Source organism: Triticum dicoccoides, chromosome 7B, assembly GCF_002162155.2.
Source record: "Triticum dicoccoides isolate Atlit2015 ecotype Zavitan chromosome 7B, WEW_v2.0, whole genome shotgun sequence".
Lineage (NCBI taxonomy): Eukaryota > Viridiplantae > Streptophyta > Magnoliopsida > Poales > Poaceae > Triticum > Triticum dicoccoides.
Window position 1 is genome coordinate 208,885,374 of NC_041393.1, and position 14,407 is coordinate 208,899,780.

Genomic DNA, 14,407 nt, shown 5'->3' on the forward strand with positions numbered 1-14,407 from the left:
ATACTGACAATCAGTACTTTGATGTAAGGCAAACACATGATACCAGGATGGAATATGTACGAAAAACAGGATGGCATGGCGTGTTCACAACTGTTTGTGTAAACTAAGCAGAAACCATTCCAGCAAATAAGAAGCAATGCAAGCTAGACACCACATGAAAGATGCAACCAATATGACTCTTCCAAGTTAAAAGCATCCCATCATAAATGGAATTTCAACAAATTAGAAGCAGCGCATGCTATAAATCATATGAAAGATGCAACTAATATCGCACTGCATATAGTAAAGGTGTCTCGTCATATTGATTGATGCGGGATACAAAAAAAACAATAGTTTAATGTAAGGACATGCTTAATAGACAGATGTACTATGTACTAAATACAGGAAGGCATGTCACATTAATATGTATAATGTATAAGCTAAGCAGACTAGCACATGCAGTTTAACCAGATTGGAAGAATTACAATCTAGACACCATATGCAACATGCAACCACATATCACGCTGCCAAGTGAGAGCAAGCACCTGCAATGCTAGTGTAGGGGAAATTTTGTAATCAACTATAGAGCTACGTTCACTATCTCCATCTAGCATTTCTGTTTCTTGAGAATCATGTCAGGAGGCTGACGCTGCATTCTTTAAATGAAGAGTAGTCCCCTTGCCTGTCTGCCTCGTCATAAGTGATTGATGAGGGATACACAAGAACATTAGTTTGATGTAAGAACATGGTTAATACAGAGATGTACTAGTATGTACCAAAAACAGAAAGGCATGTCATATTCAAAGGTATAATGTGTAAGCTAAGCAGATGCAATTTAACCAAATTGGAAGCAATACAAGCTAGACATCCGGCTGGACTAGTGAGCATGATCATCTAGGACCTGAGAGCTTGGTGGGAAGCGGGCTGCTTTGCCACCATCGCAGCTTTTTATATGGCTTCCAGGTGGTGCCTATCTTTGCTGGGCTTTTCACTGGCTCGGCCAGTGCCCTGACTAGCTATTTGTCTCACGGGATGGTGGTTCATGTAAAAAAATATCTTTCCTTATCAGACCGACTTTAGCCTTTCGAATACAAGCTAGACACCATATGGAACATGCAACCACATATGACACCGCAAAGTTAAAGCAAGCACCTGGGATGGTGGTTCATTGCGAGCGAGGTCGTCAACTCCAGAGCTATGTTTACCGTCTCCATCTGCTGACACTGAACCCTTTATAGCGCTGTAACGTGTCGTGCATACCCGCGAAGAAAGCTGGCACGACTTCTCTCTTTTCTTTGTTGCTTATCTTTTGGCAGACTCTGAAATACCCTTGCATAAAAACACAATAGTGAGAGTATGGGTGAAGTGTGTGCAGAACTAGTGCACTGTAAAAGTAGCAGATAGCAGGTGGCTGAAAAATAAATGACATGAGACATATGATAGCTCTACAACATTGCATGGCAAACAAAATTAGATTCTACTCCGTATGATTTTGTAATATAGGAGCACAGGAAATGCAGGTACTCCTCCAGTACACCACCACATGTTGTCATATCTAAGATAACAGTCGACTGAAAATAAATAGGTCAGTCGATTTTTTTAATGAACCTTCCGATCTATAAGGAACAGGAAGATGGCCTTCGTCTACCTCCCGCCAGTCACTGTTGACGATCTTTCTCGAACTGCCAGCGACCACCGGCCTAGACCCCTGACTCCGCCGCCCCGCCCTCCCCTCGACCTCACACCACTGCCGTGGTTGGCAGCGCCCCCAGGCCATCCCTTTAATCCCGGCCGACCTCCAGTCTCCAGATCGGGCGCCAGTAGATCTAGGCCGCACACGCCCCTAGGATAAACACCAAGGCGCTGCTTCCCCGGCATAATAGGTGTACTAGCGCCTGTTACGCTGGGGAATGCGTCTGTTAATTGGGAATCAATTGGCCAGAAATTAAAATTCAGGGGGCGATGGACCTCTAGCTAAGGTGAAATGGTATATGAGGAGAAACCTTATGCATCGCGAGTTACTAGGAACATCTAGTATGAAGAAGAAGCGGTCAACTAGTGTCTTCTGTGGGATGATTACCGTGCAAGCAGACATGTAAGATTTGCACGAATAAGGGAAGATGAGTACCCGTATCGGTTGCCAGTGTGGTGTCGATATGTCACAGCGATCTTCTTGTTTTTACCGGGGGAACTGATGTTTTGGAGAGCCGTTGTTCCTTGGACAAACCCATGGCCAAATTGTTGACTATGTTGCCATGGCCGTATATCGGCGGAGGGGAAGCAGATCCGAGGCGGCGAAGGACGACGTAGTAGGAACAACTCCGGTGCGGTGGACGGTGGCGAAGTTGGAGCGACAGCGGTGAGGTGCAGGACGGCGTGGTTGAACTGCCTCGGGTATGGACTGCTCGGCCTCGGCTTCAACTACTAGCCGTGGAGGGCGTTGCGGTTGAGGTTGCGGTGGACGCCGACGTCGGGGTATCGGCTCCGGCATGGTGGAGGAGGGCGGCGGTTGATCAGTGTGATGGGGTGGCGGACGGAGGACGCCGGGGTTTCGCGGCTGGTGGAGAGGTAGTTTTGGCGCCCACGGAGTACGAATGGGGAATCGGACGGGTGGGGGGAACCATGTTTCGGTCTGGGACGCGCTTGTTTTTGGCTTTTTTGAACAGAAGATGGGACGCGCTTGTTTGAAATTTGGGGAAAGTACAAACTTTGCCCCCCTCTTAAATTTCGGACCTACTGCGGGTCAGGGGTAGGATGGTAATCCCGGGTGTCCCAAATAGTGGGCGGGAGCGATTTCGGTCGCGCGCATGTGTGCTTAGGCGGCCATTGTGTATGAATGTTTTTAGGAGGCGGTTGTGTGGCGTCTAGATGAAGCTACAAAGCGACCAAGGTTTAGACCTTTGGATGTCGGGCCGGTAGGTTTCACGGGTCGGAGTTATTAGAAAAGTAATTTCCTTGTACTACCAAACATTGGTCTCACGCTGTTTCGGGCGAGTAGAGGCTCTTTTGGTGCTTCGTTCGAAATTTTGAAACACAAGCATTCACGTTTAGAGTACTCTTAAACTATGAGGATTGACCTAAATAGACAACGTTATATTTGACCTTGTATGTTTGAAGACCTCATTAAATTATCCGCTTCTTTTTGAAATTTTGACACTTGAAAATCCTATAACTATGATTATTTTGGAATGGAGGAGCTAAATTTGAATCTATTTTGTACACGACTACATATGCTATTGTGTACAAAATCAGAGAAAAGATTGGTGCCCCCATAATTTATGTATGGTTTACAAATGCCATGATATCAAATTCAAATAATTGAATGGACTTCATGTTGAATTCGATTTTTTTAAACCACCTTAAGTTGAATTCAAATGTATGCTAGTTCATAGGTAGCTTTTTATAATGTTCATTGTGTAACTTTCGTATGTATAATGTGCTTTACACACACAACATGAACTACACTCACGTTTATATTCGATTGCTAAAGCGATGCATTGTCTGGAGTTCAAAATACTAACTATGTGGATCAATTGTGTCAAATAATAACATAGACATGCTCAACTTCGATAGAATCTAGATGTCTGATGGATCAATGACCGCTCCTTACGCGAATTGCAAATATCATGATCCCATCCTAATATTTGGATACAATTTATATCTTTAGTCAATGTGTACAACAGTCTTTTACGTGTAGTTTCACTCTCCATCGGTGGTCTCTCACACATGCTCACACACTCTCTCTCGAGGTGTCTTTCTTGCACACATGCTCTAGATATTACCCTCCCTCCCTCTTGTAACCATTAACAACTATTTTCACTAACCTTTATCGCAAGCACTCTTCCTCTCCCAAACATACACACGCGCAATCCCCATCGACCCTTTCTATATACATGGACCTGCCTACGTGTCTCATGTACGCACATTATCTTTAGGCATGTCTCTCACGCATTGTCTCACACCTCTCTTCCTAATCGACGAGTATGATTCTAGCAGAGCATTATGTAGGATGCCCCTTAAAGTTAGGTTGGATGAATAGTAATATCAGAGATAAAGAGGTTACCTTAGTCCGAGAACCTAGGGTTACAAATGTCAGCGTTCTGGGAACTGAGGTCCCAAGACTTGCCTGCCTGCGGCCTGCGGCGTGGCTCGAGCAGTGGCCCAGTACGGCCCACCTTCATCAACTCAAGCGCAAGAACCTCCCGAGGGGCCAAGCCTCATGGGGAAGACAACAGGAAGCTTCCTCGGGAGTAGCCTCGTCAGGCTGGCTCGTGAGGAGGCGGAGAGATCAAGGCAGGGGTACCTCCTGAGGTGCCCGTGACGCAAGCCATGACGATCGAGGCCATGCAAGCGCCAGGCGGGCGCCGGCCTGTGCAGTGTCCTTGTTTCTCCTTTGGTACAAAGGGGGCAAGCACAGGCCACGCTACCATTTTGGTGCAACAAGACCAAGCCCAGTGGAACGGCAGGATGGAGGTCACCGTGGAGCCCAGGACGGCATCATCGTCAGAGTCTTTGGCAGGCGAGGACCTACTTTAGTCAGGATAAGTGTACTAGATGTTCCCCTTCAAAATGGCCAATTATTGGCGCCCTTCTCGCTCAATATTTGGGAAGAGGACCAGGGCCTCGGTCGATAAATAGGGCTAGCCACCACAGTTGGAAGGGACCGGGATCCAATGCTTCCCAAGAGACAACACCTCCACAAGAACATCCCTCGTGGGGCTGTTATTCCCTTGTATTGTTCATCATCAGCCCCAGAGGCAATCCACCACACCACACACTGGAGTAGGGTATTACACCACAATGGTGGCCTGAACCAGTATAAACCTCTTGTCTCTCGTGTTGTTCATCTTCGCTAGCCTAGATCCTTTGCGAGGCGACGAGACGTGAGTTGGTGGAGGAGAGATCTTCGTGCGCACCCCAGAGTTCGAACCTTAAGGGTCTGCCGGAACCCGCAATCCGACATTTGGCGTGCCAGGTAGGGGTGCGCCGGAATCGCGTCTTCCACCGTCTTGTGTTTCATCGTCCGTCGCATCTATGTCTAACACTCATCGAGCCCGTGCCGAGCGCCGGGCTGCTCTCACGGCCCATGTCGCCCAGATGGCCCCCGCCGGCGGGCCTCCCCGTCGTTCCCTGTCGCGTGCCGCCCACGCCTCCACCGGCTCGGCGGGGAACGAGCAGCAGGCATCGTCGCTGCATCCCTCGGTGCGGTGGGAAGACTGCACCGCTACCCCATCGCTGACTCCAGCAGACTTGTCGTTGCACGCTCGTCGCGCTCCTGTGGACGCGCACGCCGCGTTGCTCCTGGCACGTGAGCTCCTGCACTACCGCCCTGTCGATGACCTCTACGACGAGTGGCTTGCCCGCATCACCGAGCTTGTTAGCGCTGCAGGGGGCTCCCCTGTGCCGTCCCTCTCGCTGCATCGCCCTTCGTCCTGTGCAGGCAATGCAGCTCCGGAGGCACCTCCGCCACCTCCCCCTCAAGAAGGCACCCTGGACCCAAGGCGCGCGCCCCCTGGACGGGACCTGCCGCGTCCAGCACCCGTGCAGGAAGAAAAGAGCTGCCAAGAGATCCCTCGCGCTCAGGAAGGTGCGCGCGTGCTCCCTGCACTGGCACGCCGTGACCGCGCTCCTGCTCCAGCGCGTCAAGATCCCGCGCTGCTCCTGGCGGCAGCGCGCGGAGACCTCCAAGATCAAGCCCTTCGCCACCAAAGGCCCCCTATGGCCACTGCAGGCTGCCGTGCCTTCACCGCCGAGCTGCGCAGCGTGGCCTGGCCGGGCAAGTTCAAGCCAGATCTGCCTCCTCGCTACGACGGCACTGCTGACCCCGCGGAGTTCCTCCAGCTCTACAAGTTGGGCATCGAGGCTGCCAACGGGGATGAAAAGTTCATGATGAACTAGTTTCCCATGGCGCTCAAGGATGGCGCCCGTACATGGCTCCTCAACCTGCCTCCCAGCATGATCTCCTCTTGGGACGCGATACGCACTCGCTTCATCGCCAACTTCCAGGGCACTCGTGACCGGCCCGCGTCCATGAGTGACCTGCGCAGCATCAAGCAACAGCCAGGAGAGACCCTGCAAAAGTACATCCAACGCTTCAACAACGCCCGCCTCAAGATCCCCAGGGTGACTGAGGAGGCCATCATCTCAGCCTTCTCCGATGGCGTTCGAGACATCAAGATGAAGGAAGAGCTGGCAGTCCACGAGGACCTGTGCACCTCTCTGGAGCTGTTCAACTTGGCGACCAAGTGCGCCAGGGCCGAGGAAGGACGCCTCTCCCTCCTCGAGCTTCCAGCTGCTGATCCGGAGGAGAAGAAGCCCAAGGTCAACGACGTGAAGCACGAAGGAGCAGTTGTGCTCGCAGCCGATCCAGATACCAAGCGAGGCAGGGATCAGCTGGAGTCGTCCAAGGGCAGCCGGTACTACGTGTACCATGACCTCCACACCCACAAAACCAACGAATGCCAGGAGCTCAGGGCTGTGCGAGATGAACATAGCGGTCGACGCCCCGAGCGCAACGATCGGGGCTATGGCCGAGGAGGAGGAAGAGGTGGAGGACGATGGGAAGACCGTGGCCCTTGCCAAGGGTGGCATGATCGACCTCGCGAAGACCACTGGCAGGACCAGCCTCGCGAGGGGGGTTGGAGGGATCAGCCTCGCGAGGATCGCCCGCATGGCAATGCAGGCCTCCTGCCGCTGCCGCCACCACCAAGGAGGAATGAAGACTAGCATCAGGACGAGGGGGCTGGGGGCTTCCAGGAGCTATGCGCAATTTCTTGCATCCTAGGCGGAGCTCAAGCCCCGGCCTCTCAGCGCATCTTCAAGCAGTTTGCTCGCGAGGTGAATGCAGTCCTCCCAAAACCCGAAGCCTCATGCCCTCTTAGGTGGTCCACGTGTGCCATCACGTTTAGTTCAGCGGACCAACTCAAGTGCGCAACAACGGCTGGTGTACTCCTGATGCTCTGCTCCCTAGTCATCAGCAACGTGCAGGTCACCAGGACCCTCATCGATTGTGGAGCAGGACTCAACATGCTGTCTGTCGAAAATTTTAACAATCTCCAAGTGCCGTATGATTAGCTTTAGCCAACCAAGCCCTTCTCAGGAGTCACTCATGGTTCTATCACCCCGATAGGGCAGGTCCGCCTCCCTGTCACCTTCAGACAGCGCAAAAACTACCGCACTGAGCTCATCGACTTCGATGTCGCCCACATTCGCCTGCCCTACAACGCCATCCTTGGATATCCGGCCCTGGCCAAGTTTATGGCGGTGACTCACCATGGCTACAATGTCCTCAGGATGCCAGGAAGCGGTGGAGTCATCATAGTCCCCTGCGGGGAGAAGGATGCAGTGTGTTCTCTCGAGCGTGCCTTCCAGGCCGCGGCAATCGAAGACCCAGATCACAGGAGCAGGGGCCTTCCCGAGGCAGTCCCTAAGAAGAAGAGGACATCACCTGGTCTGAACCATCAGGAGGCAGGCACCTCCAGGGGCGCCGCGCCAGGATCCGCGCCCGTCCAAGGGGCGCCTCCCTATGTCGCAAAGGAAGGCGCGCCTGGCACCCTTCCCAGACAAGGCTTGGGGGCTCTCTCCTGGAGGGCCACCGACTTTGCCAAGGTCACGAGGGAGGCGCTCGGGCACCACTTGGAGGCGTGTTTCAAAGCACGTTTCCCTTAGGATGCTGTGAGGCAAGGAGGGCCAAACCCTTAGGAGTTCATCGCTAGAAACACTCAGGAGCTTCAGGAGTCAAGAATCATGCGCGGCAGCCGCTGCTTACCCGCTGTAGCTCCCCATCCAGGCGAGGATGGTGGGCTGCGCGTCTGCATAGACGTAGCAGGGATCAACCGAGCCGCATCTCAGGAGCGCCACTGGCCCTCGTGCGTGGGACGTTGTGAGGGTCCACCCCACAGCTACGTTCACATGCGTCTCGGCCTGCCGAATGCGGTTGCCGCTCATCAGCGCCTGCTGAGGAGCATTCTGGAGGCTCAGGAGGTCAGGCATTGCGTAATCCTGGCGGAGATGGAGATGGTCCTTGAAGAGCCGTCTGCGCCCCCGGAGCCTCCCGAGGCTCTGGGCCCTAGGGGCTCATGAGGATCGGCTTCCACACCCCGCTCTCTATGCTACCTCAACATTCCTCCATCCCCAACGGTATCAGGTGACACCTTTTCAAGTTCCATTTCAGCTAGGAGCGCCCCCAGGGCTGCATCATTCCCAGGCTGCGTGGGCCGTCCCTGCGGCGTGTATCCCTTTTGTTCGTATCTTTAGGTTACTTTGTTAGGGGCACCCCTTGGGCTGCATTATCCCCAAGCCGCTCGGGCCTGACCCAGCAGCGTGTATCGCTCTCACACATGTCTAAGTTAATCTAACCTCCCATGCTTAACCTGCCTGACTTGATCGCCCGCTCGATTGGCGCCGACCTTTGGGGCTGCTCTCCCTGGCACGACGCTTGCGTGTGGGTCCGTCGCTACAATGTCGACAAACCTGAGTGGCAGAGCTCTGGCCGCGGCAGCCCCGCACGGTGCCACCTCATCAGGCCCTCAGTGCCCTCATCACTCCCGAGAGCAACCAGTCGCTGGCTGACGATTGTGATGGCGACTCTCATTTTTCTCGTGATAAGTTTACATGGTCTCTCTAAGGGACAGCGTCGGGCGAGGCCTCCGCGGCTCCTCTTCCTCTCTCACCCGCACAAACTGCTTGTGCGTTAAAGGGGGGAGCCTGAGCATCGCGACTCACGGGCTCTTACTAGCCCTCCAGCCCTCACCTCTTGGCCTTGTCCATGGCATCGCGACCTGGCATACCAGCGACGGTTGAGCTCGCTCGAGGGCCGGGACCCGAGGACGTAGAGCACGAAGGGGAGTGCGGGGGAGAAGGAGGAGGCTCGCGAAGACCTCACCGGGCAACCCCTCAGCTGCTGGCGCACGGGCCTGGCGCAGTGCCGAGAAATGGCTTCAAGCTCCCGAGATAAGTCATTCTCCGGAACTACTAGCTATCGCAACACAAACTTTGCACCTAATGCAGCCCCGTAATGGCGACGTTGCGCTCCTTTCTCACCGAGCGGCGGCTGCTTGAGCGCTAAAGGGGACCTCCCGAGCATCGCGCCTCAGGGGCTCTTACTGGACCTCGGGCCGCTCACCTCCTGGCCTTGACCATGGCATCGCGACCTGGCATACCAGTGATGGCTGAAGCCTGCCTGGGGACCGGGACCTCTCAGCAAAGAGCACCAAGCCCTCGTGAGGTTAGAAAGGAGGGACCAAGCTGAGACGGGACGAGCATCTCACACTACTTCACGATGAGGATCATATTGACAAAAGAGACTACATACACTTTACAAGCCCCCGCGGGGTGTATTCTTGGTTCCTCGCAAGAACAAAAGACGCGAATCGTAAGGAGTCCTAACTACAAGAACCACAATGGCAGACGCCATCATCAATAGCGGGCCATGTGGGGCCGGCGCCAACCTCATCCAGATCAGCCGCGCCGACCGTCAGGCGCGCCGGCTCTGCTTCGGGTGCGGCGTGAGCTTGGTGGCTCGTAGCTATCGTCACTCATCTCCGGAGTTAGGAGAAGTTCGGGGGAGTCACTGGATCCTCCGGCACGGTCGCTGCTGCCAGAGGAGCTGCTGGAAGGGCGGGCGGTAGGCCTGGTCCTCGCCGTTCCGGAGCCCCGGCCGCTGCCTCTGGGGCAGCACTCCAACCGGCGTCCTTCCTCGTTGAAGACCTTGAAGAACATCAAGGAGGCACCATCGTACTCCAAATGGATCACGAGGGTACCCTCCGTTCGGCAGACCCTGGCGATCTCGCCCCAGCCTCGGGTCATGAAGACCCTGCCGGGCACGACAACTTCGACCTCCGCTTCGGTCATGGGGGTGCGGCAGTCGGTGTGCTGCAGCCATAACTCCCGAGGCCCCCTCGGCGGTATCTCGAAGGCGAAGGAAGCAGATAGGCGGATCTAGGAGCTCGGAGGTATGGCGGCATGAAGCACGAGCTCGCGGGAGGAGTTCGCCGCATGGACTCCAGGGGGGACGACGTGCACCACCGTGATCCGTCGGTGATGCCGGCGACGCGAGCGGTGCCGCTCGTCGCCCTCTTCCCAGGGCCCTCAGCCTGGGCGTACAAGGGCAACGGGTACCCAGGAGGAGGCCGCTCGTACCAAGGCCTCGACACCTCCTGCCGAGCGCCCTCGTCTCGGCGGTAGGGGACCGGCCGCTTCTTCAGCGGAAGTGGGACGGGCCCCTCTCGGGGGGCCTTCCCTTTCACTTCCGCCGAGAACCGTCGGATTGGTGCCATTGTCGATGAACCAAAGGGGGGAGGTGAAGAAGAAGAGGTGGAGCAAGGAGAGACGGACTGGAAAGGTTCGCGTCGTTCCGTACTTATAGCCGGAGGAGGCCAACCACCGGCCTCCACGATCACAGGTAATCATGACCCGTTTTGCATGCACGGACTTGTCCTGTCGAATGGTTGCCGAGGCATCATGGGGAAGCGGAGACGCCCATGTCCAATCAACCACCACGCGGCACCCAAGGCCGCAGGCTGTTAGGGCCCGCGGCGCTTCGCACTTGCCCCTTCGCTTCTCTGCTAAGCCAAGTCCGGGCGCGCCTTGGGCCCGGGGGCTACTGTTGGCGTTCTGGGAACTGGGGTCCCCAGACTTGCCTGCCTGCGGCCTGCGGCGTGGCTCGAGCAGTGGCCCAGTACGGCCTATCTTCATCAACTCAAGCGCAAGACCCTCGTGAGGGTCCAAGCCTCGCGGGGCGGCCGATAGGAAGCTTCCTCAGGAGTAGCCTCGTCAGGCTGGCTCGCGAGGAGGCAGAGAGATCAAGGCAGGGGTACCTCGTGAGGTGCCCATGACGCAAGCCATGACGATCGAGGCCAAGCGGGCGCCAGGAGGGTGTCGGCCTATGCAGTGTCCTTGTTTCCCCTTTGGTGCAAAGGGGGCAAGCACATGCCAAGGTATCAGGCAAAGGCTACCATTTTGGTGCAACAAGACCAAGACCAGCGAAACGGCAGGATGAAGGTCACCATGGAGCCTAGGACGGCGTCATCATCAGAGTCTTTGGCAGGCGAGGACCTACTTTAGTCAGGATAAGTGTACTAGATGTTCCCCTTCAAAATGGCCAATTGTTGGCGCCCTTCCCGCTCAATATTTGGGAAGAGGACCAGAGCCTCGCTCTATAAATAGGGCTAGCCACCACAGTAGGAAGGGACCGGGATCCAATCCTTCCCAAGATACAACACCTCCACAACAACATCCCTCGCGAGGCTGTTCTTCCCTTTTATTATTCATCATCAGCCCCAGAGGCAATCCACCACACCACACACTGGAGTAGGGTATTACACCACAATGGTGGCCTGAACTAGTATAAACCTCGTGTCTCTTGTGTTGTTCATCTTTGCTAGCCTAGATCCTTTGCGAGGCGACGAGACACGAGTTGGAGGAGGAGAGATCTTTGCGCTCACCCCAGAGTTCAAACCTTAAGGGTCTGCCCGAACCAGCAATCTGACAACAAATCCTAGCCGGCTTTGTCAGTGGACACAGAGTCCTTCACAATTCTGCTATCTTTGTCTTGTACGACTAGTCATCCATGGGTCTTCCTAAATGCGTCACGGGCCAAGGAATGTGGTGCAGGACGGAACCGAACGAAGGGCGTCACCTCGACCCACCGAACCTCACGTGGTGACACACCGTCTGCCCCCACGTCTCATTATCTTCTCACACCCACACATACCAACACAAACACCACACACACAGAAAATTTCTCTTGGTGCCTCTATTCCCTCCCCCCTTGCATATACACACTCAAGGGAATGGAATCTCTCGTCGTGACGTCATATCCGTCTCTCTCTCTCTCTAGACCACTCTCATTTCTCGTGCTATCTCTCCCACGCCCCCCCGTCGCCCCCTCTATCCATGCCTCTCTCGAATACGTAATACACACACATACCTCTCTAGGCCCCGCCAAATGCATCAACTACACAGTCACACATGTTACATCACGTACCCCATTGATCTAGAAATCCTTCTCTTCACGTTTATTTCACATACAACATTCCTTTTGAATAAAGTGTGGCCAAAAAATTATTTTAGAGTTTCTACATATATACAACATTAAAAGTTATACGGAGGAGTTGGAACGCTAATTTGCATTGCATGGTGCCCATAATGATATTTATTCCACACCGTGAATTTGTATATTTTTATACTATATACAAAGTTAGTCATAATAAATAGAAACGAAGAGCATCTCTCTCTCCATCGCATACCCCCCCCCCCTTTACGCCCCTTTCACGTATGCACACAAAACTATCTCCAGGTCCTCTAAAAGTAAGCCCCCAGAAAATTCACGCATGTTTCATCTTTCTCTCGCGATATATGCAATGACGATCATTATATTTGAAGCGAAAGCATGATACGCACATTGGACTTCAGAATCCAGTCATTACGGTCACCATTTATGTTTAGTGGTTTTTATACAGTCACGGGCTCACCGTACAACTCTGTATTTGCTCATGACATGACTAGTTGACCAATTAAACGCTCCACGCGGCACCTCTAGTGTTGCATCACATTATCTCACTACCATCATGCCCACCTGTCGACTTGTATCTACTCTACACCTAAACTCTTATAAAATACATAAAATACACTCTTATAAAAAACAGAGTTGGTGATGATGGTGTGCCTGCCATCCTGCAATATAGGCCGTTCGATTTATATCTGACGGATTGCAAAGAAACTATGGCAATTTTGCAAAAAGGTACCCACACACCTCTCCACATTTGCAAATAAGGCCTTCCCTCATTCATCCTTTTCTCTCACAAGATAAACAAGTCATACCAATGCATCTTGATGTTACGTGCAACGCATGGGCATCTTGCTAGTAAGAATGAAAACAAACGACAAAAATATATTTGAACGGTGGTTCGAAGTCATGACCACGGGCACAGCGGACAAGGTGGCCTTGTATTAGTATGCTGAGCCGTCTGTTTTAACACACATGAGCTGGTGTGGTGATTATACACACACGCACGCATGCACACGAACTGCATCCATGCAACACTCACACAAACACATGCACCCATGCACACACGCAACACTCACACGTACACGCACAGCCACACACGCAACACTCACACGCACACACGCACGCATGCATGCACACACCATTACACCACACGACCAACACACACTCTCACGCTCAAGTGCTCAACCTACACGTGTATGCGCACACATCAGGCCCTGACAGACACATACACAACCAGGTGATTCCTGCGCACGGGTTGGAGCCTTGTCGCCCCTGTGTAAATTTGTGTTTATCTGACATTTTCCCTATGTGAACTAATAGGTGGGACCCACAAGGAACGTGGTCAATTTAACTAGTCAACATGGCGCCACACAGACTATTTGGCCGGTCAACAGAGTACAATCCGTTGCTGAACCATGAGCAAGCGACCGTATAATCACCGCAAAACGTATATAGTGACCGTAATCAGCTTAGTCTGAAGTTCGGTGACCGTATTACGCTTTTCTCTCTATAGGCCCTCCAAAACTACATCTCTATACGTTCTCGCATTTTACAGCACTACTACTACAGTCTAACACAATACATCATATGTGTTTTTAGTTTTACTAGATATCATATTGTTACCTATAATTATTCAGTTTGCATAGATTAAAATTGCCTTTGAAATGTATGGCCAGTATCATCTACCGCGCGAGGAAAATCCCGCCCTTTCCTGTTTAATCAGGTTTGTATCGGTGGATCGTGCGAAACAGCAAAACTATAGTACTATACAGTACAAGTGACAGTTCACTGGGCCGTCGTGTTGTCTAATCCTCCGTCGTAAGAGGGAGCGCTCGCTTTCATAAATCTTCTAGTCCCTTTCACCGACATGTGGGACATCAAGCTACCGGGTCCACATGCCATACCGGAATACAGTGCAGAGCAGCCGGGGTGAAGCACCCCAGTCATGGCGCCGGTGTAGTAATGAGCAATGAGGCATCAAATCATAAAGCTACACCTTTCCCGCAGTTAACTTGGAGGGATGAAGTAATAATGCTAAAAAAGAAGTTGGAGGGACGAAGCAACCATCATTTCACTCATTGTTGAATCCGATTCTCCCTCGTCTTCTTCAACTTAACCACGTGTTGCTTCTGCCGTTGTTCTGCCTCATGCGGGACACGGATCGGCTTGGTAAAACACTGACACATGGGACCGCATGTTAGAAGACCGCCAGGACAACGTCCTCCGAAAATAAGAAACCTCCCCCGCCATCCGCGCGGCAAAATCACCTCCTTTTTACTAATCTTGATTCTATAATTTTTTTGATCAATATAATTGAGATTTGTATAGATAGCACACAGGAGCAAAACCAAGTGGTACGGTTAAGGGTATCCACAATGTGTAGCCAAATGTGAAAATAGCTTTTGGCATCGTGGGTTG